Genomic DNA, 6008 nt, shown 5'->3' with positions numbered 1-6008 from the left:
TTTTGAAGTTGGTAGCTGGATCTGTGGAAGTTGGTGGATGTTCCATTCTGTGTGAAGGAAATGAGGAGGGGGAAGAAAAAAATCACTAATTAGAAGAATATTCTAGAACACCAGGGGACCCATTCCAAGATAAGAGCTAAAAAGGAGAACTAAAGACTTCCTGTAGTAAAATGAGTCAGTCTGTAAGAGGCAACTCACAGTCCTTTGAATTCTTGGGTTTTGTTGCTCTTTAGTGGCCTACCCTGCTCTCTCACCTGGTCTTACATAGGTCTTGAGCCAGCAGGGGACTTTCATATTCAAGGATCTGTTTCCTTGGTCAGAAATGAAACCTGATCCTTCACTTTACATTCCTCCTAATCCAGCTGATCCAATTAGTACCCATACTTGCCCTGTCCCCTCTCCCCAGCACACTCACCTCTTAAGAAAGTAAAAGCAAAGCTTTCTTCATGACAAAGTTTTGGACCTATTCTGTTGCTTCCTGCCTTATTTCTGTTTCATCCTCATACATGATTTGTGTTCACCGTCCCTTTGGTCAGTGTCCATCTGCTGATTTGCATCATGAACTGAACAGTGTGTGAGTGGTCACCTACTAAACCAAGTCTTAGCTCTCAGCCGTGGGAGCCAAGTTGTCTTCCCCATCTCTGGTGCTCTTGACACCTGTGAGATGGTCCTGTCGAGAGGACTAGGGACCCATCGGAAGAGAGTCCTTCTCGGCAGAGCTCATTGCAATCAACTGGAATTGAGGTTGCACACTGTGATTTTACACCGAAAAGCCAAAAGGAGCCGGCCCTCCAGGGCCTAGGGAGACCAGTCTTCCTCAGTTATGTCTGCCTACACCAGCGTGATGCATCAAAGAGCCCTGCTCTGCCCCTTGTGGCAAGGATCCTCTTCCTGGTGTGAACTCTGAAGGGTTGGTCTTTGGGAGAGAGAGGTGGGGTGGGGCTCTCAGCATCCCAATTTGGAAAACAGAGGAGTTTGCAGCCAGCAGCCTGTAAACTGGAAACACTGGTCTCAGCCAACCTCCTCAGGGCGCCCTGGTTTCTCCCCAAGAAGAGGAGAGATGACACCAGCAACAAGATGCACAGACCACTGGAAGGGCTGGTGTGTATGTACTTCACATTCAGAAGAGAAATTAGATCTTCCAGGGAATTGCAATGTTGTGGCGTCTGACTTGTATGTCACGTTTGTGTAAAATGGTATATTCTTTAAAATAGTGTTGATAACTGGAATATTGTATGTATGCTTGGAGATGCTTTGTATGAACCTAAGACTGTCACTCAAAAGATGTTGGATTGGGGAAAATCCAAAGCACAACTTCAAAATAAAATACATTTTTAGGTTTCAGTGCTGAAGTTCATATCCCTGACCCTCTCCCTGAGATCTGAGCCAGGAGCCCAGCTGCCTAGGAGGAATTTTGATTGGTCCACTCTAACGGAACCATGCCTGACAACAGAAGGAGAAGTGGTGTGACTGCAGGAGCCAACGACCTTCTCCCTCCCCGACCAAAAGAGAGTTGCATGGAGAAATTGGATCCCCGCCCCCAGCATTTCTATTTAGCCAGTGCATGGAACCTGTGGTTTTTAGGAGTCTCCCTGCTCCCCATTGGGCAGTCTGTTACCATGAGAACCGTTTCCCTCACAGAATCTACCTTCCCTGTTTTCAATGAGGCCTGTTCTCTTTTCTATCACTAGTCCTATTCCCCACTTGGAGAATAAGGGCCTAAGAAGTTCCTTGGAAGCTTGGCCAGCTACAACCAAGGGTGACTGGAGGTTTTGTTTCCACAACCAAAGCCCTGAGTCGTCCTGTCCTTGGCAGCCCCCTGCCTCTGGGAGAAGAGCTGACCAGTATGCTTGTCCTCTTGGTGTTAAGTTGTTCAAGTACCCTATAGAGGTTGTAGGGGGAGGGGAAATACAGGAAATGCTTTCGCTCCTTTAGATTTTGATTCCAGCAAAGCCTAAGTTCAGGGGGCAAACATTCAAAGAGGACAACTTAAAATGCATCCCAAAGCTCTCTGGGGCCCACAGTTATTTTCAGTGGATTTATTCTAATCCACAAGCCCCAGAAGATGGATCAAATCTCCTTCATCCAAGGGAGTGCCCACTGCAGTTGATCAATGGTTATATGTGAGATCTTATTCCCAGGCCTAGACTGGACACTTTATACCTTCTGCTTAGGTTTGTCACCTGCATTTGTGATTTGTATCGTTTATCCAGCCGTCTCGTGCCCTTCCAACTTGTCATCTCTTCACCACTGTTTTAGTGGTATAGCTACATCCTGGGGAGCTCTGGTGACGTAGTGCTAAGACATTTGACTGCTAACCAGAAGACTGGCAGTTGAAACCCACCAGCCGCCCCTCAGAAAGAAGGTTGGGCAATCTACTTCCATAGAGATACCGCCTCAGAAACCAAGGAGGGGTCACTGTAAGTCAGGATTGACTCCACGGCAGTGAGTTTGGTTTTTTTGGTTTAGCTACATCCTGAGGGTGTAGCTTCTTTTGCTGGACCCTTGGCCTTGGGTAAGTCAAAGCTGAGGCTCTTCTGCCACCCTGTGGAATGTGTGAGTTCACACTGCCTGACAAGGAGAGGGGGGATGGCCAGTAGCTGTGAGATGGGGGCAGTTCTTACGCTGTGAACAGAGAATCAAAGCCTTTTCAGAGTACCCTAAGAATAGACGGCATGTTCTTTTGGGGGCCTCTTAATTCATGTCCTCTATTTTGATGGAAACTAGTAACAAAGGAAAAAACAAAACTAGTTGCCCTTGAGTCGATTCCAACTCAGTGACCTCATTTGTGTCAGAGAAGAACCGTGCTCCATAGGGTTTTCAGTGGCTGAATTTTCAGAAGTAGACCACCGAGGCTTTCCTCAGAGGTTCCTCTAAATGGACTCAAACCACTAACCTTTCAGTCAGCAGCAGGCACATTGAACGTTTTCACCACCCAGAGACTCCCAATTGGCAGTGAGTGCAGTCAAAACATAGGCCCAGTCCATCTAAATAGAAACCATAAAAGGATGGGTGTGAGCTTCAGGAACGGTCTTTAAGATTATCTAAATGTTTATATCCATAGGTATATGAGGTTTTCTTTTACTCAGAAGTTAGCAACCTTGCCATTTTACATATTCCAAAGAGTCATTCATTTAGTCAGTCAACAAATATTAAGCCTTACTCTGTGCCAGGCTAGGCGCACTGGTGGTGTAGTGCCTAAGGCATTTGATTGCTAATCAAGAAGGCTGGTGGTTCAAACCCATTGAATTCCAAGCATTCCTTGGAAGGAAAGCTGGGCAATCTACTTCCGTAGAGATACCACCTCAGAAACCAAGGTGGGGTGGCTATGAGTTGGGATCAACTCAATGGCAGTGAGTTTGGGTTTTGGTTTTTGGTTCTGTGCCAGACACTGTCATACAGTATTGAGCAGGAGAACCTGGTCATGGAGCTTTCATTCTAACCATTCTACATACGAGAAAGACAGATAAGTAAAATAATGGCACTCTCCAAATGAAACAGGGTAGTAAGATAGCTCCATGTTGGTCAAGAAAGGCTGTTATGGGGGAAGAATGTTGCTTGGGCTGATAAAAGTTGAGATGTTTTTCAGACATCCACATGGAAATATCAAGTACACTTTTAGATGTATGAATCTGGAAATTTAGGGAAAGATCATACCTGAAAACAAATTTAGGAGCTATTACATTATAATATATTCCAACTATGAAATTCATGAGAAGATGGAAAAAAGAGAAGGTACCAACAATTAGAGATCCAGTAGAGGAGAAGGAGCCAGCAAAGAAGACAGGAAGAATGTGGCAGGGAGATAGCTGAGTTGGAAGGCACAGTATCCAAGAGAAGGCAGTGTTTCAACAAGGAGGGAAAGATTTAACTATTGGCTAGGAGCTCTCGTGGCATAGTGCCTAAGGCATTTGACTGCTAACCAGAAGGCTGGAGGTTCAAACCCACGAGCCACTCCTCAGAAGGAAGGTTGGGCAATCTACTTCCGTAGTGATATTGCCTCAGAAACCCAAGGAGGGGTCACTAGGAGTCAGATCCAACTCCAGGGCAGTGAGTTTTGTTTGGTTTACCAGTGTGATAAGATGAGGCTCCTATAGAAAAGTAATTGGTGATTTGGACAAGGGCACTGGCAGTGGAGGGGAAATTAGTCTGATCAGAGTAGGGTGGGCAGCAAATAGGAAGAGAAGAAGGGAGTCTCTGATTAGTGTCAACTGATTCAAGTGTTGTTTGAGGGGGGAACAGCCAGAGGGGTCAAGGGAACAGGTTTTGGTTTTGTTTTCAAGAGGGACAGTGATGAGACATGGGAAGGATCCAGTAGAATGGGGAGAAGGAACTTGCTGGAGAGGGAGTAGAAGGTGTGGCCATGGCTAGGAGAAAAGGCACTTCCTCCAGCCTCATGGTAGAGAAGGCAGGTGTGAGTACAGATGTGAAGCAAGCAATTGATGAGGGGGTGGGGAGATGAGGAAGTTCCCATTCAATTGCTCCTTTCTTTGTCTGTGAAGTTTAAGAGAAGATTTTTAGCTGAGAGTGTGGGAGAGAATGGTGTGTAGGAGGTTTGAAGAGTCAGAAGAGTGAGGAAAGACTGTGAGGTGGCACATGGACCAATTTCCAGGCAAAATGGCCTGGATGCTGCTCCCATAGGGAGCAGCTTTAGGTCTGGGTGGAGTATTTGTTCCCTTCCCTCCAAAGCTACTGACTAGAGCTGACTCCTGAAGGTGGCAAGGAGCCACCTGTGACCTCCTCATTCAGCCCTTCCATAGTAATACCGCCTCAGAAACCCAAGGAGGGGTCGCTCTGAGTTGTGGCCAACTCCATGGCACATAACAACAACAACAACATTGTGACTGAATGCAGCAAGGACACACTTGTTTCTGCAATGCCCCACATACACACACACACACACAAAACTTCTCCCTAACCCTTCCCCTTTAGGGCACTAGGAGGTGAGTCAGCTGTGAGAAATAGGCTTAGGCCACAGAGGGACAGAAAAAGCAACCAATGTTTATTCAGAGCCCACCAAGTACCAGGCACTTCCTCTCATTTTGCTTCACACTCACCCCATGTGATGGGTACTATTGTCATCTTGAGACTTAGGCTTAAATGACTTGCTGTAGATGGCACAAAACGGTAGAGTCAGGACTCAAACCCACGCTTCCACAGTGATGAAGGCTCTACCCTTCCCACTATATCACTTGACCTCCCTTTGTAGAAGGCAAACCTGAGATTTTTCCTGAGAGCGGCTGTCAAGGATCCCCCTCTTCCTACCTCGGTCCTTATATACTGCCTTTGAATTCCCACTCATCTTTCTATGACTCCTCAGAGGCACTCAGGAAGATGTGGTGAGATCTTTTACAGACTCTTCCCTCAGGAGCCCGTCAGACCCCTCCCCCTCCCCAAATGAAACACTGGCCATGCTGTCCGGTTGAGTCCCAGCAGCTCAGAACCACAGACTAGACATTTCATTCATTTTGTCCAAACTGACCTCATAGAGGATGCCCAGGGAAACTTAATCTGTCCCTGCACACAGCTCCAGCCCGCCTTCTGTCTCTTCTTCTCTGGGCTTCACATGTGTCACCCTGAACAAGCCACACTCTTTTCATGCTTCTGTGCTTCTGCACCTGTTCCCACTACCTGGAATGCCTCACCTCCAAACCCCATCTTCTCTGCCTAATTTTCCTTCCAAAGTCTGGCCAAGCAGCCCTTCCTCTGCTAAGCCCTTCTTGATCACCCCACACTGCCCTTCACCAGGTTTACAAAATCACCATCTGCTGAAGTATCTATACCAAGATCTTCTCTTAAGTATCTATACCATATCTATACCATATCTGTAGATGCTTAGGTCTCCTTTGTGTTTGATTCATAATAGCTACTAGACACACGTTCATTGCATTTGAAGGTGCAAAAGACACTGGGAGAGATTTGGGCTTGCGAGGGAGAAGAACATAGGGGTACTGGTGAGGACTGAGCAGGTTCATTAGAGGAAAATGGGGGAGGCGGGGCAAGATGGC

This window comes from Orycteropus afer, unplaced genomic scaffold, assembly GCF_000298275.1.
Source record: "Orycteropus afer afer isolate SDZICR_OR568_19922 unplaced genomic scaffold, OryAfe1.0 scaffold00013, whole genome shotgun sequence".
NCBI classification, from domain to species: Eukaryota; Metazoa; Chordata; class Mammalia; order Tubulidentata; family Orycteropodidae; genus Orycteropus; species Orycteropus afer.
Note: the sequence above shows the minus strand (reverse complement) of the source record.